This window comes from Heterodontus francisci, chromosome 36, assembly GCF_036365525.1.
Source record: "Heterodontus francisci isolate sHetFra1 chromosome 36, sHetFra1.hap1, whole genome shotgun sequence".
Taxonomy (NCBI): Eukaryota; Metazoa; Chordata; class Chondrichthyes; order Heterodontiformes; family Heterodontidae; genus Heterodontus; species Heterodontus francisci.
Window position 1 is genome coordinate 17,999,529 of NC_090406.1, and position 25,282 is coordinate 18,024,810.

The following is a 25,282-nucleotide window of genomic DNA, read 5'->3' on the forward strand; positions in this document are numbered from 1 at the left end:
TGAAATACTGAGCTGGGATTACACCAACAACTGGTGGTCTGCCCATAGCTTTAATCGGGGGATGCTCAACAAAGCCCAATTATAGGGTTTACAGCTTGTTCTGTGAATTACTAAAGGATTTACTTCTGCCATATTGGTTGCATTTATAAACATAGCTAAAAATTCCATGGCAGTATGGTCGCAGTATATAGATCTTTGCAACATAAAAAAAGGGAAGGATGTAAATTATAATTCTAACTGAAAAGTATCTCATCTAAAACTTTTGGCCAAAAACCAGAAAAAAATAATATGGCAAAAAACAATGAAAATGACTCGTAACAAATGGACAGTTGAATTGTAGTTTCAATTTGCAGCAATTGTAAATCACTGATCTCCCTTTAAATGCTGACCTCATGTCAGTGTGGAATGGGTGAGAGGAGTGCATTCCTGTGAGCATAGGAAATGCCACTTGCATTTGATCAATGTTCATTTATACGCAATTTTGATATTGTAATAAAGTCCTCACTTGATGTCCGTGAAAGCCTCTTTCACCTCATTCCTCCAGAAGTAAAGGCATGTTGCGTGATGGGTGCAATTCCAGCAATTGGGTTCTCTGCCTGATTTCCCAACCACCCACTCTATACTACTGCCAGCAGCAGTCAAACCTGTAAAATGTGCATTATGCAGAATATCAAACGGACCCAACCCCTGGGGACTAAGTATCTGTTTCCCGTGAGGGTGTTGCCCGATTTGGCTGGGTGTGTCGTGAATTCAATTCCTCCTGATGGCAACGTTTTTCAGTAGCACAGGCCGATCCCAAACCCCCCTAAGTTATACAAAACTAAGCAAATGTGCTTGTGTAGCTGAGGAAAAATGCCATTCCTCCCTGCTTAAAAGGCCGATCAGATGTGCTGTCTGGATTAGCCTGAGGTTGCTTTCCACTTTCAAAAACAAATTTTCAGTTGGCTAGGTGGGGCTAGATTCCAATAAATTAATGCTATGAAGCAGGAGCGCTACCAACCCAGTCAGTTGGGAACTGAGCAGTAACAAGAAAGATTTACATTTATATAGCACCTTTCACAGCCCCAGGATGTCGTTAAGTGATTTACAGCTAGCAAGGAGCTTTTGAAATTTAGTCACTGTTGTGATCAGGAGGTCCCACTTTTCACTTCCAACTATGTGCTGGGAGGGAAGAAGGTGAGCCAAGATTCTTGTTGACAATTACTATCAAATAGCCCTGGGCATGTGTGCAGGTGCTGAATGAGGACGGGAATGGGTTCAGGTATGATACCCCTAATGTAGAATAGCTGGGCACCACACATTGCCTCAGAAATGCTCAACAGCTACTTGGGGAAGGTACCCAGGGGCATGTCAGCAGAGATCAGGGCCGGAATTTTACGTTGGGTAGGAGGCCCCGCCCACCAGCCAGATAGTTAGGGGTGAGCCTGCCTCTGCATGGCCTGGGGAGCCACGCCAGGATTTTACGACACCCGGGCCCTTAACTGGCCTCTGGCGGGACTTCCGCCCCTCTGAGGCAGGATGTCCCGTCTCCAAGAACTGCAGGCCAATCAGCGACTGGCAGCTCTCAGTTCCAGCAGCGCCACCAGGAGTAGTGGCCACTTCTGGGACTGCACCCACCTTCAGCAGCAAGAAGGGCGCTGGCCTGGAAACAAGGTAAATCTCTGGGGCCTTGCCGAGGACAATCAGCCAGGCCTCGGCGAGGCAAGGAGGGTCAGTTGGTGGAGGGGGGGGTGGAAAGTGTTGTATAGTGGTGGCAGTTGGGATATGGGGGGGTCCCCTCCGCAGGGCACAGGGTGCCCAATCAGGAGGGCCCCCCCAGCCCACAAGGAGGCCACCAGATTTTACTTGGCGGCCTCCTGGGACACCTCAGCCGCCCGTCCACTGCTGGAAAAATGGTGGGTGGAGGCCCTTAAGTGGCAGTTAATTGGCCACATAAGGGCCTTGATTGGCCTGGGGTGGGCGGGCCTTTACTTGCCACGGCCGCCCCTCGTAAAATTGCAGCAGGGACGGGAAGGCATTCGGAATGGCACCCCCCACCTCCCACTCAATTTTATGACCCCACCCCCAGCCTGCTCAATGTGTCCCGGTCAAAGAAACATAGAAAAAATGGAAACGCAGGAAACTTACAGCTCTAGCCAATTACTTTAATTCTATGGCCCCTGGTTACTGACCTCTCTGCTAAGCGAAATAGCTCCCTCCTGTCCACTATATCTAGGCCCCTCATAATTTTATACACTTCAATTAAATCTCCTCTCAGCCGCCTCAATTCCAAAGAAAACAACCCGTGCCTATCCAATCACTGCTCATAGCTAAGTGAACTCCACATTCCGTCTGCAGCAAAGGGAAACCTCACAAAGATCATTTTTTCACAGTTCTCGGCTATGGGAAGGCGACCGTCCTTTTAAAAACAAGTTGCAGCTGTCGAGGGAGAGAAATCCGATCTACCAAGGGGTTAAGGTCATCGGCTTGATGCCATTAACATACACCTGGGTAATCAGAAGCAAATCGGGAACAAAACCTATCTGTGGTCTCTTGGCAGCTAGAGAGAGAGAGAGAGAGGAGCCAGGACTGAATGTACATTACCAGTGAGATGTCAACAGCAGCGTAATGTTCCCAAGTTACATTTAAATAGAATGACGCATTAGCCCTGGGAGCATTTGCTTTTTATGGCAGTTATTCCAAAGACCATCAGTAGTGGTGGTTACAGGGGCTTGCTAAAAGCAAGGCTGAGCCTGAACTGAAAGGCCAGCAATTTCTTCTTCTGGGTTTTTACTGGCTAAGTAATCACTAACATACAAAATTCAATACCTCATGGATTTATTGTCAAGTGCAAAGGATGCAGTTTGGCTTGGAGTTGCCTCAATTTACTTGGGAAAACATGTTTCAAGTCTGAATTCCTATGCTATGACACTCCAATTGATACCAGCTGTAAATAAATAATGCACCAAGGAGCAAAAATAGTTTTTACCCTGGTAGATTATAACAGCCATGCCAATTTGAAAAGGTCAAATTCAGCCAATTAATCTATTTTAAGCACTGCTCTTATAAATCTTAAATTGTGGCAAGCGTCACATTATTTATTTTTCAGAATTCAACACTGCATCCATCACAATGTGTTTTGTTAATAGTGGAGGGTTTCAGATATAGTGAGGTTGTGTTTGATGTTTGCCTGCTGATTAGAATCTAATACAATCTTCGGTTGATGCATCTCCATTGCATCTCTCCAACCAGAATCTCCCCCTTCAACTTTTCCCCTTCCTCTTGAGGATCCACCGACCCTTGCTGGGGTTGGATTCCCTGGGTGCTGTGAGCCTTCTCTACCTTGCTGAACAGATCATTCTTTACGTGGGAGCCTAGACAGAGTGGCCTAGGCTAATTCTACCATGCCTGTTTTCTGGGGTATTTGGGGTAGGGAGGACCAGGACTGTGCTCATCAACCAGCCCCCTGCTTCACTTTTTCCGGAAAGTTGATCCAAAGGCCCAAAATGTACCAACCTATATTTGGGTGGGCACATGCCAATTAAATTAAAATGAGCAGAAACATGGCTTCCACCCAGTTTCCCACTATTGGCCCTGATTGAAAGAGAGATGCTATCTATTAAGCAATGGGCTAGTGGACATCCCACCCCGAGCACCGCTTGCCACCACCCAACCTCCCAGAGATGTCTAACAATTGGAAAGTCTAGGTCTGATATCGTGGGCTGCTTGACCATGGGATTCAAAGATGAGCCTGATCTTGTCATCTATGGGCTTCCAGATGCACAGCCCCTGGAATTCAAGTCAGTGGAATTCTCCTGCAACAACTTTTGCACGAAGCCAACGGAACCACTAGTGAAATGGCATAAATGACGATTTTTACAGTTATCTGCAGAGTTATGGGGAAGAGGCTGGAGTGTGGAACTGGGCTGTATGGCCTGCTTTGTGCTATAAAATTCTATGATTCTGTAATTCGATGAGGTCTCGATTTTCAGAGCCCGCCATCACTCCCGGTGGCGAGCTCAAAACAGAGCCACTGCGATCTGCTGCACGGCAGCTCATTTAAATAGCGTGGGCAGCACGCGCCCCCCTCCCCAGTCACGGGGAGGGGGCAGGCTGTCCAACGCCAGCAATGGCGTCAGCTGCCCGTGCGGATGCCCTGGCGCCATTTTTAAAGGGAAGCCAGCCCTGCCAGCATATTTATATTTTTAAAGATACACTCCCCCAAAATTTATCATATAAAATTCTAACACCCCAATAACAAATACATTAACTATTTGCCCTGTCTCCCACCAAAACACTTACCTTTTAAATTTGACCTTTCCGCCCACCAGATTGCACAAAGTTTAAAGTTCACCCCTTCCCACCATCCCCTGCACTCATTACGTTTATTTGACCCCATCCCCGCACACCCACACTGGAAATCTTAACAGTTCCCCCCTCCCCACCGGTGTCATTCCCCAGATGGGGAATTGAAGGCGCGTGTGTGCCTGCCGCCGCACTAAGGATTGCGGCAGTCATGGAAGTTTGCGGGTAAGTTCGTTTACATTTATTCATTTCATTGATTTAAATATGTAGCTGTAGGTCCCATCACCCAGCAGCGGGGGGTCTGCCACGGAGCCTTGCCACCGCAGGGAGGATTGGGCCAGGCTCTCCTGGCATCAAGCTCCTTGGCGGGCCTATGCCGCATCCATCTTCTGGCCCCCTCCCCACCCCACCGCCACGGAGCCCAAGTCATAGGCTTGGTAAAATCCAGCCCTGATTCTTTCTTTATTGCTACCACTGAAAAGATCACCTAACTCAACACGGTTCAGAGACAGAACCTGGTCAGTTTCCAAGGTGAATAGCTCAGCACCACACTGGGCAGTGGATTTACCCACTCAGCAGGTGGGCAGTTGACTCCGTGGCTTCTGTTAAATGTTGATGTTTTGTCTACCGAATTTTTGTATGAATTTACAATGTGGCCAAAAATAACATTCTTGCTTAGGGAAGTCTTGCATCAAGGTTTCAGTTTGGATAAAACAGAAATCCAGGAATAACAACCTCACTAATTAAAACCCAGTAGCAAATAAATTGAAATTTCCAATCTAATTCCACTTAAGCCTTTCTTGAGAAAATAAATTTGACTTTAACTTCTTTCAAGAAATTGTGGAATGAGGTAAGAAAGTAAAATGATGCTGACTTTGATTTGACAACATATTATCCCTCAATTTGTCTGAATTTGAGTTTCGTGTTCTCCAAAGAAGCTGTCATGCAGGCCTCTGCCTACCAAGCATGAGGCATATTAATTTCGCCACATGGACATTAAATTTCAAACTGTTGTTGAAATGAAGAAAGGACTTGCTTTAAAAAAATTGCCAGACCTTGGCTGGAAAGACATTTGCATATTAACAGACAGTGTTTGGAAGGACAAAGCAGCCATTCCCTGACACATTCAACCCACAATGGACTTTTGATCACCAGACATTGAAGTTGGGGAAGCTCGCATTCCAGGTTGACTGCTAAGATGGCCGAATACACAAACGGACATGGTCAAACCAGCTTGTCACATGACTAACCTGCTGGGCAACCTGACTTTGTTTGAATTTGTACAAACAGTTGGGCAGAAAGCAGAATGCTCCTTGACTGAGAAGATCTCTCCTGACTGGCTCGCCACAGCCTCAACTGTTTGCCTGCTCCCATCTCTTTCTCATGGAACTCCAAATCCACTGAAGACACAAGAACCCCAAGAGAGAAAAGTCTCCTACAGCCAACAAGGTTTAAGAAGAATACTGGGTCCCAATGAAAAGCAAGATCTACCTACAATAAAGGACACTACAGTGAGCTCGAAGAACCATAACACAAAAAAACCTCCTCAGATATTGCCTCAAACATTTCCACTTTATTTCTTCTGTTTTTTTTCTGTCTCTATCTGCATGCGTGTATCGCATATGTATGCTAGCGTGGGTGCATCTTGTATCTGTAGGCATTAACCGAATTCGGGTTTTAAATTTAAGTTTAATAAAATTTCATGTTTCTTCTTTAAACCTGAGAAAACCTGTTGTGTTGGTTTCTTTGCCTTATAATTGGAAAGCGGTGAAAAAAGGATTCACCAAGGGGGAGCTAAAAAACAGTGTGTTTGAAAATAAAACCCTATACGGTAAGACCAGGTGAAGGCTGAAAGCAAACCCTAGACCTCTTTCTCACCTTGGTCTTAACAAAGCAAATTTTCTTAATGATTCTAATAGTTGTTATGACCGACCGCTCCAGTCAAAGCCCCCAATCAAAATATACGATTCTGATTGTGGCGGGAGTAACACATTGTTAATTCAATCCCATCCCTCCACAGATCGCCTAACATATCACTCAAAACATTCCAAATTAAAGAAAGACCCAGCCAAATTGTACCATGTATTAACCCCTGAATCAGGTTAACCAAACCAGGTGTCTTCAAATCAATAAATTAACTATTTAATTAGAAAAACTAAATTCTTAAACACTACTAAGATATAAACAACATTTAAAATAGAAAAGATTAGAGTCCTTGTAAATTTACGCTCCTGCCAGAGGTGAAAAGGTCCAAGCTTGCTTGAAGTCCTCACGGCCGTCCAATAGGGAGAAAAAGTTTCTTCAACAGTAGAACAGTCCGTAGTCTTATTCCAGCAGTAAGTGATGCTTTCCTTCTCCTGTGATGACTGCAGTAGATCAACAACTCGCAACCACTTTCAATAGGATCAATCTGGCTTTAGAATTTTTGAGGGATAAAAGATTGTCACAGTCTAACTTCCCTTCCTTCAGTTTAAATTATCAGCGATCTCTGTCTTGGCTTGACCTTTTTTTTTTAGCATTTTGTGAGAGAATAATAAATAAACAGACTAAATTCATTTCTTTCAGTTGACATGGGCCGAGAGCTCTTTTTTCAGATGCTAACACACAGCTGTCTGTCTGTGTCTCCTCTTAGAACAGACTGTTTGCACTATAAGCCAGTTCAAAATTGAATTGTAACAAATGTATCTCTCGATGCTCAATCCAAGTAGCTGTATCCAAGGCAACGAGAATGCACCCTTTGAATCGCAGTCTCTGAATGGCTGTATTCAAGGCAATGAGAATGCACTCTTTAACTCAATGTTTAGAACTTGCTGCTTTAAAGCAGTATGGCTCTTTTTCCAGCCTTAAATGCACACCACATTCTTCCCGAAAAAAAAACTACAGGATCATAACATAGTGTAGAGCAGCATGTAGATTATTTATTGATTCAGCATGCTTTTTATTTTCTCTTCTGCTCCAGTTTTCCATCTGATCTTTCTCCCTCCTCTGCCTGAACACACTGATTCATACTCACGGCCTTCCTGTACTTCATCCAAGCAACTGAATGAGTGCTGATAGGCCATGTAGCCATGGGGGCTATCCCAGACTCCATTAAGTCGACACTCCTAACACTGAGCCTCGCCAGATGGGAATGCAGGCCAAAAGATGGGGCTAAACTAGGAAGGCCCTGATTCTCCAACCAAGACTCAGCAGTGGTGTGTCTTTATAGCAGGAAAGAATAAATGTCCCATTGCACTTGAGTTTGATCCTGTCCTCATACCATGCCCGATTTTAATTCACTCAAAACCTATCCACATACACAGTGTTATGAGCAGGTGAGGACGGGGTCAAAAGGCTCCCCTCTTGTCCCTCTCCTTGTTTGACCGTGACAGTATTTATTTATTTTTTAAAGCGAATGTGCTTACCAATTCAGTGAGTGTTTAACTACTTATGTGCTATGATCATAAAAGAACCAATTGGACATGTTTTCTTGAGTTTAACAAAGAAAGAGGTTAGCTTTATTGTACTTAAACTGATCTAAGTAAAATAATAAACTACGCTCCAACTTTCACACATATACACATGCATGAGGTTCACACACACACACACACACACACACACACACAAATAGCTTACAGAGTGGGGAAGGATAAATTGGTCAAACTAGAGTCCATAGCAATAGAAAAGGGTATACAGTCTGTGGAGTTTGGTAACTCGGTTGGCTTCCAGCTGAACTCGCTGGTCCTGAGGCTTCTGGCTTGTAGATGTGGCCAGCAGGTTCGGTGGTCCTCCTGGAAACAGTGATGTAGATAAGTTCCTTCACAGGGTCTCTGTATGTTGCAGTGATAAGCTTAGGTGGTTACAGCAGGCAGTTTTCGAAACTTGCCAGGCAGGCTGGGGGGAGAGAGAGAGACCCCACTTGGGTCTCTTCTGATTAGTGTCCAGTTGCTTGTCTGTTGCAGAAAGAGAAACCCCAGCTTAAAACACACAGATGGTGGGCCTGTCACATGATGGCTCAGTGTGTATTTCCTCTTGTAATTTAATTAATTCATGTGTAGGAATTCCCTTCTCTCAATCAAGGTCCCATTGTTCAAGTGAAACTCCAGCAGATAACAGACTAGCCTGTCCAACCTTTCTTCATAAGACAACACACCCATTCCAGGTATTAGTTCTTGCTTCTTCAATGTTGTTTTAATTGTATTCATGTTACTTCAGCTCCCTCATACCACTGGGATAAATAACTTCTTTACTGTTATCGTTACATTTAGCTTTCCAACATGGCTGAAGTGCCATTGTACTACCCAGGATGCCCACATGGCACACACTGGTTTCCTCTGCAGGTTTGCCCTGTATATATGTTGTCATAATGTACCGACTGATTCATCTAACATCCTAGAAAAATCCAATATGCCCATTGTGTGGAGTGGGGAAGGTATAACTTGGCCATTGGAAACTATTGGAAAACATTCTGTGGGACAGGATTAATCTCCACTTGGAGAGGCAGGGATTAATCAAAGATAGTCAGCATGGCTTTTTCAGGGGGATTGTGTCTAACAAATTCAACTGAATTTTTCGAGGAGGTGACTAGATATGTAGACGAGGGTAAAGCAGTTGATGTGGTCTACATGGACTTCAGTAAGGCTTTTGATAAGGTCCCACATGGGAGATTGGTCAAGAAAGTAAGAGCCCATGGGATCCAGGGCAATTTGACAAATTGGACCCAAAATTGGCTTAGTGGCAGGAGGCAGAGGGTGATGGTCGAGGGTTGTTTTTACAATTGGAAGCCTGTGACCAGTGGTGTACCACAGGGACTGGTGCTGGGACCCTTGTTGTTTGTAGTGTACATTAATGATTTAGACGAGAATATAGGAGGTATGATCAGTTATTTGGCAGATGACACGAAAATTGGTGGTGGCGTAAATAGTGAGGAGGAAAGCCTTAGATTACAGGACGATACAGATGGGCTGGTAAGATGGGCAGAGCAGTGGCAAATGGAATTTAATCCTGAGAAGTGTGAGATGATGCATTTTGGGAGGTCTAACAAGGCAAAGGAATATACAATGGATGGTAGGACCCTAGGAAGTACAGAGGGTCAGAGGGACCTTGGTGTACTTGCCCATAGATTACTGAAGGCAGCAGCACAGGTAGATGGTTAGGAAGGCATATGGGATACTTGCCTTTATTAGCCGAGGCATAGAATATAAGAGCAGGGAGGTTATGATGGAGCTGTATAAAATGCTATTTAGGCCACAGCTGGAGTACTGTGTACAGTTCTGGTTGCCACACTATAGGAAGGATGTGATTGCACTGGAGAGGGTGCAGAGGAAATTCACCAGGATGTTGCCTGGGCTGGAGCATTTCAGCTATGAAGAGAGACTGGATAGGCTAGGGTTGTTTTCCTTAAAGCAGAGAAGGCTGAGGGGGGACCTGATTGAAGTATACAAAATTGAGGGGGCATAGATAGGGTAGATAGGAAGAAACTTTTCCCTTAGCGGAGATGTCAATAACCAGGCGGCATTGATTTAAGGGAAGGGGCAGGAGGTTTAGCGCGGATTTGAGAAAAACTTTTTTCACCCAGAGGGTGGTTGGAATCTGGAACACACTGCCTGAAGGGGTGGTAGAGGCAGGAAGCCTCACAACAGTTAAGAAATATTTAGATGAGCACTTGAAACGTCATAGCATACAAGGCTACAGGCCAAGTGCTGGAAAATGGGATTAGAATAGATAGGTGCTTGATGGTCGGCGCGGACACGATGGACCGAAGGGCCTGTTTCTGTGCTGTATAACTCTATGACTCTACAACTCTGTTCACAACATGTCTGTTTACCAAGCGAGCTCCTCTCCTCCACTGGTGAAGATTCATGCTGGGTATAGTTCCATTGGCCCTGGTTTTCCTCAGGTACTTCTCTTTTGCTCAACAGATTATTTCATCAAGTTACAGTTGGGAGCATGACATCCAAAGCTAAACCCCATTTCAAAAATGCATTTGGTGTGAACATCATACTCTAAAAGTAAAACAATTACATGGCGACGAGGAAAAATCAGGCATTTTCAGAGAGTCAACATAGGCACAATGGGCCAAATAGCCTCCTTCCGTGCTGTATGATTCTGTGATATCTTCAATCTTTACTATTTAAAGTGTTTTGGGCAGAAGAAAAACCGAATGGATTCCAATTTTAATGAATTGACCTTTTTCTAAAACGGGCAGGGATAGACAGATTGGCTAAACAGGGAGCCTGAGGTATGAAGCGGAAACTGTAAGTGAATACTAAATGTTAAGCGTTCAAAGGAACCATTGGCATGCTAAGTTTGCTCAGTTCGGATATTTTATTATGTATTTCGTTGGAGGCATGGGCCTGCAAATCAGTATTCACATGCGAGACTTTAAGTTCTGCCAACTTCCAAATTACCACTTTGTTAGCAAAAGCAATTACTTTGGGTAGGTTTTCTGCAAATAGTCTAAAGTGATTTTGCCTGAAAGTTTATTTTCCGTGAAGATATTCCCATTTGCTTCCACGCACAGTTGATATCAACACTGGAAGAAGCGGTGCCTCAGGGAAAGACATTTCAGGATAAGTCGCATTCCTGAACTAGCAGACACCAAAATGATGTGGGGTTATTGGTTAAACAGGCAGGCAGAGCTGGTTTTAAGGGGTAACCTTAAGGACATCACTACCTGTAGTCAGGCAATCCCAGTGCACTGAAAGTTCACTGCTAATGGAGCACTTACTTGCAGTTATAATTCCTATTATCCTTTGGTTACAATAACTTTACTATAAATTACATTGCTAGGGGGCAAGCATCTGCTGCTCCGAAGAGGAGGACAGCTTCCTTTGGTGCTGAGGCCACATTTCCTTCTGGGACACTGCCCCATAAACATGTGAGGTATTTAGCTGTCTCCTCTTTTTCCTGGCAATGGCAGCCGAGGCTTCAGCTCCCTGGGCCCTAAGCTCTGGAATTCCCTCCCTACACCTCTCCACCTCTTCATCGCGCCCCTCCTTTAAGACCCTCCTTAAAACCTACTACTTTGACCAAACATTTGGTTATCTGTTTACTATCCCCCTATGTGGCTCAGATTTCAAATTTTGTTTGATAATCTCTCCTGTGAAGCATTTTGGGATGCTTTACTATGTTATAGGTGCCACATGAATGCACATTATTGTTGTCATATAAGTCTGTCCACCTCTTGGGTGTGTATTGTTCTTTATGTGTGAGAGACCACTAATGACAATGTTCCCCTATCAATGTTTAAGGAGCAAACCCTGGCAATTATATCGCTCTCCTGAAACAATGTTGTTCTCATCAATGATTAGTGATATAATGCAAATGAATTCTAAATATTAAAAAAAGACTTTTCTGGCATTCCGATGCCATGACTCTACTGTTGGTCGCTGGCCTTTCTTGGATGTTCAGCATCTCACTTTACTTTGCTAATCAAACAGGGCACCTAAACACAGGAATGTTGCAGTAGGCCACAGGACCCTTGGCCACCCAATCATGCCCTGGTGACCTTTGCTGACCTTGGGACCCTAGACACTGCATTTGCCAGTAATCCTTTGTTAGATTTTCTTGTAATCATCAGGGAATGATTTGGAGTGGCCTCCTTTGAACAGCTGATTGCAAATGTCATTTGACCTTATAGTTTCAAGAACTTTGAGCACTTCAGCTGCAGTTTTCCAACAGCAACCATTTTAAAGAAACCTGTAAAATCTCTGCAGCCAACATGTATAACATATCACTTTGTCCACCTTTATATCAGAACCTTCCTTGAGGAAACATTTCATTGTACAGGGCTGGAATGGCACTCAAAAAAAATCCTGCAGTGCGAACCTGTTTTACTAGAGTTTTACCAATTGTTTAACCAGTAAATGCGCCACCTTGTGTAGTCCTGAGTCATGAAGACGAGACGGCCCTAAACTCCACTGATGTCCTCTGCAGCTAGCCAACTTGAGCTGGGGCTTTACAATTGACCACATTGACCTGGGCTATCAAGTGTAAAAAATGGCCACGGTTCCCACTTCTGATTGTTCTGAATTTGGTTATGACGCCCTCCATGTAGGATTAATCTACTCACTAAGTCCATGTATCCTCCAAGATTGATTGAGGGATAAATATTGACTAGGACACCAGGGAGAACTCCCCTGTTCTTCCTCGAATGGTGTCACAGGAAGAAATTAACCAACTTTTAAAATCCATAAAAAACTTGTCAGTAAAAAAAACAGGAAAATTAAAGCTAGGTGCGATGAATGCCAAGCATAGGAATGACTGCTCGAGAAGAGAAGGAGTAGGAAATAAAACTTGAGAGAGAAGAAAGCAGGAGATAAAAGGAGAGATAGAGCAAAACAGAATGTGACAGTCAGGCTGAGAAAGAGAAGCTCAAGAGAATGAGAGAACACAAGAGCATGAGTGACAAAATGAGAAAAAAGGGACAGAAAGTCTTAGGGCATTCTCTTCAAACCTACTTTGAAGGTAATGCCACTGGAAGAGTTAAATGCTTTATGAGTACAATGCAGACTATTTATAAATTGTTACACATTGAGAAAGCAAAGTGATTGTAGAGGCAAAAACCTATAGTTTTTTCACTAATTGTACACTTGCAAAAGACAATAAGTTCCACGGGAATTATTTTGGCGAATAAGCCAAAAGGTCATGTACCATCACAGTTTTTGTTTGTGTTCAACTAAGCAAAGCTATAACTGCTTGAAGTGCTATTTATCTCACACAGGTTTTTGGAGGCTTTAAAGCCTCATCATTTGCCTTTTGTCTTCAAAGCAGCCAGTCTGCATCACTTCCTGAAATAAATAAGAGAGTTTGTAGTTTATATGATTTGATGATAAAAATGTCTTTTATAGCTGTCTGCAAAAATGGGCACAATTTTAAATATTTAACTCATATTTCTCAAGAACATGGTTGTATTTGGATTTTTACATATCTAGCATAATAAAACAGCCTTCTCAGAGATGAGAGCAGACACTGAGCATTAACGAGCCAGATCAAAGTTGAATTCTGGTGTCACTGCAGGTCAGTGCTTTAAGCTGCTTCTGTGCCATGTGCTGGCGCTTCCTGGACCAATCACACAAGTCTTGCACTGTCAGCTGCCCAGTCTCCTGGAAGGCCCAGTAAATTCAGGCTGCAGCGAACTGTGCGAGACTGGTGATAACTCAAGTCCTGGTCATATAAAAGCAGTTTTACACTAAGCTGTTTTGTGTAGGTAGCTTCGGACTAGAAGGACAAGTTTTCATGTCAACAAGACCGCAATATGAGAGCCTACAAGTCGAGTTTCATACAGGAATTGAGTCGACAATGGGAGTCGCTCAGAACTAAAACTTGAAGCATGAATGGGAACCTTGCAGTTGCTGGTGGAGTTCGACTTACTCAGCACAGACTAAGGATTGAACGTGAGACCTACTCACAGTGTATGGTTCAGATCTACACAAGAGTCTGCACTGGCCCACTGAACCATTGCTGCAGCTTAGTTCCCTTCCTCATAGCAAGTTTCAAGACAGTCTTTTGAAGACAACTGATACTTTTGTCCTTGTTCTTTCCTTTTGCTTCTGAACTGCCTGCTGCAGATCTACTGTCTGGAAGAGAAAGACAAGAACGGAATTAAGACTTCTGCACGGCCTTGATGTCTCTGTTCCTCTGTGAGCCGACCAGTTAAAAACACAGCATTGAGAGGCAAGAGAGAAAGATTGCTGAGAGTTTTTTCAGTGGTGAGGGTGCCCTGACCAGCAACACAGAAAGAACTGGCAAAGCCAGTGCGTGAGCAAGCCAAGTCAGATTGTAAACTGGCGCTGGGATTTAAAATCAGTGGGAGGTGAGCATGTTCTGGCATTACACCACCCATGTAGATTTAATTTTTTTTTTAAGTAACAGCAGAAACAAAGCCTGTGCAGATTTGCTTCAATGCCACAATGTTGATCTGCTAATCTGACTGCTCTGGACTTGCATCAGTTTGCAATAATCAGCCAAATTTGGCTTGTTATGAGAAAATGGTTCTCATCCAGACAGCCTACTTGGTACACATTATCTTCAAGTTAAAACACATGGCTCTCCCAGTGCAACAACAAGACCATCGAAACAATCAATCTTTAGTCTCAGTCCAATTACAAGAGACAGTAGCTGTTTAACCAAGAAACAGATTCCCTCCCAATTATCTCTCCTTCTATCCTGATAGTACTCATGCTTGGGAGGTTCCAAGGCAGCTACAATAGCTTGTTCAAGTGGCTATTTTTCATGTGTGAGTCTAAAAAGCAAGTGCCGGCAAGCTTATTTGCTTGCGTGTGTGGAGATGGAGATGAGTGGGGACAGAATACCATAGCCAAGCCCAATTTTATCCTACATCCTCAGACCTGTATTTTCAGTCTGGGGCAATCAGATAGGATCCTGGCTGATACTTCCCCCTCCCTAGCCTAGGGGCGCAGAGACTCTTGATGTTTTTTTATCGTCGTGTTGCTAACCAGCCTCCAGGCTACCACACTTCTCTCCCCACCCAATACCCCCGCACCCTCCCCCACCCTTTACATTCCCACCCAGCACCATTAATTTTTTTTTTTTTTATTTCCAAAATATACTTTATTCATAAACATCTGTAAAATTTACATTGCCAGACAGTTTCCAAACAGCACCAAAAAATACAAACATTGCAAGGGAGATCAGTTTCCTTCAATACTGTCATGAGTTTCTTCCCAACCCTTCCGTTTCACAATTGTCATGTCAATTACAGTTTTACATTTGCAGCAATTGAGAATATTAACGATACAGTTCGAGGGGTTTCCCATGGATCCAGCCCCTCAGTCCAGCTTGGTGGGGGAACCTTACACTGTGGTCTTTCCCCATTGAGCCTTTGCTGCGGCTGCCCCAAGCTTTAGTGCGTCCCTCAGCACGTAGTCCTGGACCTTGGAATGTGCCAGTCTGCAACATTCGGTGGTGGACAACTCTTTGCGCTGGAAGACCAGCAAGTTTCGGGCAGACCAAAGGGCGTCTTTCACCGAATTGATAGTCCTCCAGCAGCAGTTGATGTTTGTCTCGGTGTGCGTCCCTGGGAACAGACTCCTGTGTTACAGAGCTGCTTGGGATGAACCTTGACAAAAACCACTGCATCTCTTTCCACACCTGCTTTGCAAAGGCACATTCCAGGAGGGCACCCAGCACCATTAATTATCAGCCAGCAGGCAGAAGCATCATTAAAGAACTCAGGGTATCCCCTAAGACCCACACACATACACACACACATGCACACACAAATTAGTTTCTGCGGCTGCTGGAAGAAGGTAAATCATTAAATTTGGTTACTAAGTACAGTCAACAGCAAGTGTGCCACTTGTTTGTGGTCGTCGACTGTTTGAATTTTTTTTAAACAGCATCTCAATGATAGTATGCCAAGTGCTGCCGGGATCAGCAAACTCAAGCACACAAAAGGGAATCAAACCAGGAGCACTCCTGCTCGGTCTAACTCAACAGCATATTGAGGAGCACATCTAGCCATTAAGCAGCCGGGAAGCTCAAAACAGGTTCAGTATGAAATGAAGCAAAGCCAAAAGCATCTGCACAATGGCCTGTTCCATATCCCTAAACCCTTTAAGTGTTTTGTAGGCCTATATGGAAATGAATGCTCAAACTAAATCCACAATCAGGCACTCTTTGCAAGTGCTGCCTCTTGTTGGATGGCCCCAATCATGGAATCAGCCCTGTAGCATCCTTCTTGAATTTCTAATGTTTGTCATTTCTCCTTCAAAGTGAATTACGTTTTGCTGCAGTAATCTACCTAGTTAGGGCTCTACTCACAGTCTGTGGAAGCTGTTTTTTGATTTATGAAGCTAACCTGCAAATTCATAGACAAATGGATATTTCTGCTCTAAAAGTCTATTTGAAGAGCTTCTGTTTTTAGGGTTTTCTTTCTCATTCTTGATTAGTAATTTTCTTTGAATTTCCATTCCTTGACTTTATGTTTGAAAAATGTATTTTAAAAATATAACTGAATTGCTTTACTTCTGTTTTGAAGCTGTTCTGATTTCAGCTGGCATATTTTGGTTCTAAGCAGTGGAAGTAATCGAATTCCGGGAATGTGTTATTGAGATGCTGCCTTGTGCACCAGTGGCTATTTTAGTCAAGTTTAACTCCTTAAGTGCCAAGGTGTCAGGGCTGTGACTTGACCCAGCTAAAGCAAAGCTGAAAAATTCTGGTTCGTTTGTCTGAAGCTAGTGTGGATTTTAGCTTTAATCAGTCCAGATGAATAGTCACATCGGACAAATTAGCCTTTCTTTTCTCTTTCAGATCCTGACAGCCCGGCTATGCATTTCCAGCACAGGTTGTTTTCCTCTATTTGTCCTGATTTGTAAATCATAGCTCCAGATACTCAAATCACAAGCGCACTACTGATTTTCTTTGTTACTACCTGATCTCTTTTCCCCTCCTCGCACTCCCACCAACCCCCCCCCCCCCCCCCCACCCCACCCCACCCCTGCCCATTCTCTAAGGCTTTGCAATTATGGTGTAGAGACTAACACACAAATACTTTGCATGTATGTCTGAAATTCCTCTCAGCGCTATTTTAATGGAGGTGTAAACCTGTTAAAATAAATGGATTAACACTTCTTTTAAAAAGAGCAGATGAAGGAATTTGACACAAAAGCGTTACTTGTCTGTGAACTAGCATCCCATAATGTCACTGAAGACCTAGGTTTTCAAACTTCCCACTTTTCTTGAAACATCTCTTCCCTATACCTGCCCCAGTTACACTTTGATTTCAAGTCTTTGCACTATATTAATTTACTATCGAAACTATAAGCAAAAGCCTAAGAGTAAAACTAATGCTCAGTCTGCACATTTACCAATTCACCAGCTCATTTCAGGGCACTTTATTGCTGCAGTTTTCTCCCTCTCTCTCCTGACTCACACTGGGATACAAAAATTACACATGCCACATGAAGCCTTATAGACACCGGCAGTCCATTGCAGACCTAAACAGTGAGGGTTGGCAGGTTACCTCCACATATCCCCCACTTTCATTGTATGGTTTGTTAGCTTGCACATGGCACAACCATATTCCTTTCATCAAAATATTATGCTGCATCCCAGTGCTACACAACACCAGTGAGGACATCTATTAGAAGTGAAGGGCTGTACATCAGACAGAGATAGAATACCTTGAACTGGCATTTAGCTTTATGCATCTAATATGGTCCACAGAGATGTGACCATGTGTATAGTTTATGCATATGTCTGGAGTTTATTTTGAAATTAAATATGTCATTTTGACAGTGCCATTGCTTCTAATAAAGAATACTTAAATAAAATGATACTGTGGCATAACTTGGGCAAATGGAGTAATTGAGTGGCATCAATTGGAAAATAAAGAAGGAAGAGAAGGAAGAACTAACACATTCGTATAGCTTCTTTCACACCCTCAGAATGTCCCAAATAAGGTACTTTTGAAGTGTAGTCTTGGTTGTAATGTAGAAACACAGCAGCCAATGTGCATGCAGTAAGAGCACACAAATAACAATGAAATAATGACCAGATAATTTATGTACATACAATAATGTTTTAAGACATTCTTTAAAACTACCTTTGACCAAGGTTTTGGTCACCTGTCCTAATATCTTTTTATTTTATTTTATATTTTGTTTGCTAACGCTTCCGTGAAATGACTTGGGATGTTTTACTCCGTTAAAGGTGCTAGTTATTATTGGTGTTTCTTTCTGGTGGTTGATGGCTGCATTGAGATTTTGGGATAAACAGAGTAGTGATTTTTAAATTCATAGCTTATTAAGCTACCTTGTGGAATCAGAACATTATTGCCCACTCAGTGTTTGGGCTTTTGCAGTCCCAATGTTTCTCAGTTGAATTTTCAATAACAGCTCATCAGTATTTGGTTATACGACAAATTCAATGCTCCTTTGCCAAATGCCATTAGGCTATAGACCCACAACCCACAACTGGAAAAGCCAGTAAACATAAATGCACTCATTCTCTAAAAAAAGTAGCAACGTATGACTTTTCCATCCCATCAGTGGTTGAACCATCCAGCTAAGCAGTTTCAGTTTGTCCAGGGTTAACAGGGAGGTATGGAAACAGGCAACGTTTCCAGCCACTGATGAAGTGCAGAAATGCTTCAGTAGTTGAAATACATTTGAGGTTGTGTGGGGGGGGTGGGGGGGGGGTGTGGAATGGTGGAGGGGATACTTGGCTTACGACATGTAGGAAATTTAAAGTATTCCAAGTGCTGCGTAAGTAGTACGGAATGTAAAAATGTGCCGTCACTTGGTCTGTAAACTTTCCATGGAAAATGAGGAACAAAAAAAAGATAGTTGAATGTGATAAGACACGTAAATCAATTGAGCAAACACTGCCTCCAGGTTAACTCCTTGTGTGGAGCATTTTTTACTGCATGGCAATATATGAATTTCTCATTAGTTTTCAGTGAGAAGTGATTGTAAAATATTCCATTTGTATTGAATGTGACAGCAAGTATAAGGATACTGTGAATAACAGCAGAAGGAAAAGAAATCAAAACGTGTCATACAAAAAAAACCTGCAATCCTGCAAATCTACTGAAGCAAACTCCCCCTGCGATGAACTCAACGAGTGCACTGCTAGGTGAAACTGTTGATTAGATATCCAGCCTCATGCTCTAGCTGCTGAGCTTGGCTTACCGAGTGCTTGGATAGGGAATCCACACTTGCACCCAATTATTGGGCCTCAGGCTTTCTGATCTATTTCTGACCAACAACCCATTTCATTAGTGAGCTTCACTTGTTTATAGTTAGGGCAAATGATTGCCTCAGTTATGACTGCAACACAGGCCGATTTCCTTCTCTCCACCATTGACAGCCTAGGCCCTAAATTCTGGATTTTCCTCTCTAAACCTCTCTACCTCTCTCTCCTCCTTTAAGTCACTCCTTAAAACCTACCTCTTTGACCAAGCTTTTGGTCATCTGTTCTAATATCACCTGATGTAGCTCAGTGTCAAATTTTGTCTGATATTTATGTCTATCTATTTTAAAGGTGATATACAAGTGCAAATTGTTGTTTTGTCTGATGGCCCAGTGGGCACATGTACAACATGGTGTGTATCAAGCTGTAGAAAGCAAGGAAGAACCACCACGATCCTTGGTCCATGTTGAGCTAGTGGATGATCCCAGCTGGATTATGGTAAGACACTGTATCTGGCTTTAATGCCACTGGGTTTGGAAGAAGAAAGATGATCAGCCAGGACTTCTGATCCTGAATTGTATCATACAAATTTCATGTGCATGCATGGACCGTGAGTAAAGACAGTATCAGGCTGAGGTGTGTTCCTCCGATGGTGGAATAACCATGTAAATTCCAACTTTCTTTTGCTAAAATTGGCGATGGTATTTTTCATTCGTTCGCGCGATGTGGGTGTCACTGGCTAGGCCAGCATTTGTTGCCTATCCCTAATTGCCCTCGAGAAGGTGATGGTGAGGTGCCTTTTTGAACCGTTGCAGTCCTTGAGGTATAGGGGAGTTCCAGGATTTTGTCCCAGCGACATAGGAATGGCGATATAGTTCCAAGTCAGGATGGCGTGTGGCTTGGAGGGGAACTTGCATCTGGTGGTATTCCCATGTATCTGCTGCCCTTGTCCTTCCAGGTGGTAGAGGTTGCGGGTTTGGAAGGTGCTGTTGAAGGAGCCTTGGTGAGTTGCTGCAGTGCATCTTGTAGATGGTACACACTGCTGCCATTTGGCATCGGTGGTGGAGGGAGTGAAGTTTGAGGGTGGTGAATGGGGTGACAATCAAGCGAGCTACTTTGTCCTGGATGGTGTCGAGCTTCTTAAGTGTTCTTGGAGCTGCACCTATCCAGGCAAATGGAGAGTATTCCATTGCATTCCTGATTTGTGTCTTGTAAATGGTGGACAGGCTCTGAGGAGACAGGAGGTGAGTCACTCACCGCAGAATTCCCAGTCTCTGACCTGCTTTTGTAGCCACAGCATTTATGTGGCTGGCCCAGTTCAGTTTCTGGTCAATGGTAACCCCAGGATGTTGATAGTGGGGGATTCAGTGATGGTGATGATTCAGTGATGGAACATCAAGTGAAGATGGTTAGATTTTCACTTGTTTAAGATGGTCATTGCCTGGCACTTGCGTGGTGCAAATGTTACTTGCCACTTATCAGCCCAAGCCTGGATGTTGTTCAGGGCATCCTGCATATGGACATGGGCTGCTTCAGTATTTGAGGAGTCACTAATGGTGCTGAACATTGCAATCATCAGTGAACATCCCCACTTCTGACCTTATGATTAAAGGAAGGTCATTGATGAAGCAGCTGAAGACGGTTGGGCCTAGGACACTACCCTGAGGAATTCCTGCAGTAATGGCCTGGGACTGAGATAATTGACCTCCAACAACCACAACCATCTTCCTTTGCGCTAGATATGGTTGCAACCAGTGGAGAGTTTTCCCCAGATGCCCACTGACTCCAGTTTTGCTTGGGCTCCTTGATGCCATACTCGGTCAAAGGCTGCCTTCATGTCAAGTGTAGTTACTCTCACTTCACCTCTGGATTTCAGTCCTTTTGTCCATGTTTGAACCAAGGCTGTAATGAGGTCAGGAGCTGAGTGGCCCTGGCGGAATCCAAACTGAGTGTCAGTGAGCAGATTATTGCTGAACAAGTGCCGTTTGATACCATTGTCGACGACCCCTTCCATCACTTTGCTGATGATTGAGAGTAGACTGATAGGGTGGTAATTGGCTGAGTTGGATTTGTCCTACCTTTTGTGTATAGGACATACCTGGGCAATTTTCCACATTGCTGAATAGATGCCAGTGTTTTAGCTGTACGGGAACAGCTTGGCTAGGGTCATGGATAGTTCTGGAGCGCAAGTCTTCAGTACTATTGCCTGAATGTTGTCTGCCTTTGCAGTATCAAGAAACGGCTGAAGGCACTGGATATCACGTGGACTGAACCGGATTGGCTAAAGACTGGCATATGTAATGCTGAGGGCCTCAGGAGGAGGCCGAGATGGATCATCCATTCGGCACTTCTGGCTGAAGATGGATGCAAATGCTTCAGCCTTTTTTTTTTGCACTGATGTGCTGGGCTCCCCCATCATTGATGATGGGGATATTTGTGGAGCCTCCTCCTCCTGTCAGTTGTTTAATTGCCCACTACCATTCACAACTGAATGTGGCAGGACTGCAGAGCTTAGATTTGATCCGTTGGTTGTGGGATCACTTAGCCCTGTCTATTGCATGCTGCTTACGCTGTTTGGCATGCAAGTAGTCTTGTGTTGTAGCTTCACCTGGCTGACACCTCATTTTTAGGTCTGCCCAGTGCTGCTCCTGGCGTGCCCTTCTGCGTTCTTCATTGAACCAGGGTTGGTCCCCCAGCTTGATAGTAATGGTAGAGTGGGGGATATGCCAGGCCATGAGTTTACAGATTGTGGATGAATTCAATTCTGCTGCTGCTGATGGCCCACAGCACCTCATGGATGTCCAGTTTTGAGTTGCCAGATCTGTTCAAAACGTATCCCATTTAGCACAGTGGTAGTGCCACAAAACGCAATGGTGGGTACCCTCAATGTGAAGATGGGACTTTGTCTCCACAAAGACTGTGCGGTGGTCCTACCAATACTGTCAAGGACAGATGCATCTGCGACAGATAGGTTGCTGAGGATGAGGCTAAGTAGGTTTTTCCCTCTCGTTGGTTCCCTCACCACCAGCCGCAGACCCAGTCTAGCAGTTATGTCCTTTAGGACTTGGCCAGCTCGGTCAGTAGTGGTGCTACTGAGCCACACCTGATGATGAACATTGAAGACCCCTACCCAGAGTACATTTTGTGCCCTTGCTACCCTCAGTGCTTCTTCCAATTGGTGGTCAACATGGAGAAGCACTGATTTATTAGCTAATAGGGGACAGGGGAGGCAGCAGTAGGTGGTAATCAGCAAGAGGTTTCCTTGCCCCTGTTTGGCCTGATGCCATGAGACTTCATGGGGGCCGAAGTCAGTGTTGAGGACTCCCAGGGCAACTCCCTCCCAATTGTATACCACTGTGCCACCACCTCTGGCAGGCCTCCCACCAACAGGACAGACCCAGGGATGGTGATGGTGGTGTCTGGGGCATTGGACGTTATGATCCTGTGAGTATCGCTATGTCAGGCTGTTGCTTGACTCGTCTGTGGGACAGCTCTTCCAATTTTGGCACAAACCGCCAGATGTTTGTAAGGAGGACTGCAGGGTCAACAGGGCTGGGTTTGCCGTTGTCATTTCTGATGTCTAGGTTGGTGCCGGGTGGTCTGTCTGGTTTCATTCCTTTCCTTACACTTTGTAGTGGTTTTATACAACTGAGTGCTAGGCCATTTCAAAGGGCATTTAAGAGTGAACCATATTGTTGTGGGTCTGGAGTCACAAGTAGGTCAGGTTTCCTTCCCTAAAGGACATTAGTGAACCAGATGAGTTTTTACAACAATTGACAATGGTTGCATGGTCACTATACTAGCTTTTAATTCCTGATTTATTAAATTGAATTCAAATTCCACCATCTGCTGTGGTGGGATTTGAACCCATGTCCCCAGAGCATTAGCCTGGGGCTCTGGGTTACTATCTAGTGGCATTACCACTACGCCACCGCCTCCCTCAGTGTCTAAGTTTCCTCCCACATGCCAAAGACTTGCAGGTTGATAGGTAAATTGGCCATTATAAATTGCCCCTAGTATAGGTAGGTGGTAGGGGAATATAGGGACAGGTGAGGATGTGGTAGAAATATGGGATTAGTGTAGGATTAGTATAATTAGCACAGACTCAGTGGGCCGAAGGGCCTGTTTCAGTGCTGTATCTCTAAATCTAAAAAAATCTAACATCATAGTGAAATACAGTGAGCTGGTACATCAAAATAACAACAACAACACGTGTATTTATATATTGACTTTAATGTACTAAAACATCCCAAGGTGCTTCACAGGAGAGTTATCAAATAGATTTTGATACCGAGTCGCATAAGGAGGCATAAGGGCATGCGACCAAAAGCTGTTCAAAGTGATAGGTTTTGAGGAGCATCTTAAAAGGAAAGAGAAGTAGCGAGGCAGAGACATTTAGGGAGGGAATTCCAGAGCTTAAAGCCTTGGCACAGTTGCCAATGGTGGAGTGATTAAAATCGGGAATGCTTAAGAGGCCAGAATTAAAGGAATACAGATATCTTGGAGTGCTGTAGATCTGGAGGAGATTACAGAGATAAGGAGGGGTGAGGACATGGAGGAATTTGGAAAAAGGGTGAGAATTTTAAAGTTTCGACATTCCTTAACCGAGAGCCAATGTAGGTCAGCGAGCAGAGGGGTGATGGGTAAACAGAACTTGGTGGGAGTTATGACACGGGCAGGAAGGTTTTGGATATACTCAAGTTTATGGAAGGCAGAATGTGGGAGGCCAGCCAGGAGTGCATTGGAACGGTCAAGTCTAGAGGTAACAAAGGCATGAGTAAGGATTCCAGCAGCAGATGAGCTGAGGTAGTGAGATACAGTGAGCTACAGTGAGCTAGAACATTCAGTGTGATACAGTGAGCTGGAACATTAGTGTGCAATACCGTGAATTGGAACCTCACGATGTGCCACAGTGCATTGGTACATTATTGTACCAAATTACCAAAATTCTCAGTTAAAAATAAATCATTCACCCTGACATAAAATGCAGCATACATATCTTCACCTTAATCCTTCTACCTTGCACAAGTAAAGTTGATAAAAATCACGGAGTTCTGGAATAAAGGAATATTTTTAATCCAGCCACTTGATTCCATTTATAATAATACATTCGAAACAGAATTTGATAAATAAGATAATTGTATTACTAGTAGGAGACAAATGACAGATTGGAGTCATATTCAGAAAGTGATAAAACTTACTGTATAAAATTAAGTTTTTCAGTTCTGGATACATCTGAGGCACAGAAAACCTTATTCAGGCCCCTCTCTCCTTTCACACTGAGAGGTTAATGAGACTGTATTGTATATGCATTGCAGGCTGCGTACTGGCCGTCCTTAGAACCTTTAACTGCAGCATTATTCCTGAGGGAGAGCTTGGCACCATCTCCAGGGCTGCCTGCACACAAGAAGCTGAGAACAGCTCTCCCTCTGCCAAAACTAACAGCCCTGCACTTACATTAACAAAAGCAGTCAAAGGAGGGGCTTCGTGCCCCGTTCAGGCACCACACAGACTCATGCTGTTTCAACCAGAACAAGGGCCTCCTTATGGATGCAGCTGTCCAATCTCATCAATTTAAGGATCATGAGTAAAGTTCCAGATACCTAAAAGGTTGAAAAACAATGTGGCATTGCACAATTGGTACAAAGTGAAAGAATTATTCCATATAATCACTCATTTGCCCTCTGATCTGTTGCTAGTAAGAAGTTCTGAAGTGTCACCAGTTTAACTCAAAAAGGGTATTGTTACACTACTACAACCCATATGGAAGCCTGAACTAAATTGCTCTAAAAACTCAGTTTACATGACAGCATGAAAGATTTTCTCCGTTATTTCTAACAAAATTATATTAAAAATACCTTTTAGGATGTGTTTACAATTTTGCTAGCAATATGAATCAGAGGAAACCTTCAGAAGAACATTCATGGTGTCACTGCACTTAGAAACCAGGGCAATTCTTAACTCTTTCCTGACTGCCAGGTGTGAACTGCACTGTAGCAGTTGCCACATCAATGACAACACAAATCGAAACAGAAAATGTTGGAAATACTCAGCAGGTCAAGCAGCGTCTGTGGAGAGAGAAACAGATTGAATATTTCAGGTTGATGGCCTACGGTCAGACAATAAGCCATCAGCCTGAAATGTTACCTCTGTTTTTCTCTCTCCACAGTTGCTGCCTGACCTATTGTGTATTTCAAGCATTTTCCGTTTGGATTTCAGATTCCCAGCATCTGCAGTATTTCGCTTACAACACTAAATTCTCTTGTCTGTCTCGTAACACACTCGCCTCTATGTCAGCAGATTGCGGGTTGAAGCAACACTCCAGAAACTTGAGCACAAATTCTAGGCTGACACTCCAATG

The 25,282-nt window shown here is 43.8% G+C and overlaps 1 long non-coding RNA gene across 1 annotated transcript; it reads right to left on the reverse strand.

Annotated features, from left to right (window-relative positions):
• Positions 1–10,499: 10,499 nt before the first annotated feature.
• LOC137351624 (uncharacterized) lies at positions 10,500–24,922 on the reverse strand. Its single transcript, XR_010969531.1, has 3 exons — positions 24,123–24,922; positions 13,677–13,844; positions 10,500–13,055 (listed from the first exon to the last, which is right to left on the reverse strand). It is a non-coding gene; the product is annotated as an uncharacterized lncRNA (long non-coding RNA).
• Between the last annotated feature and the right edge of the window lie 360 nt (positions 24,923–25,282).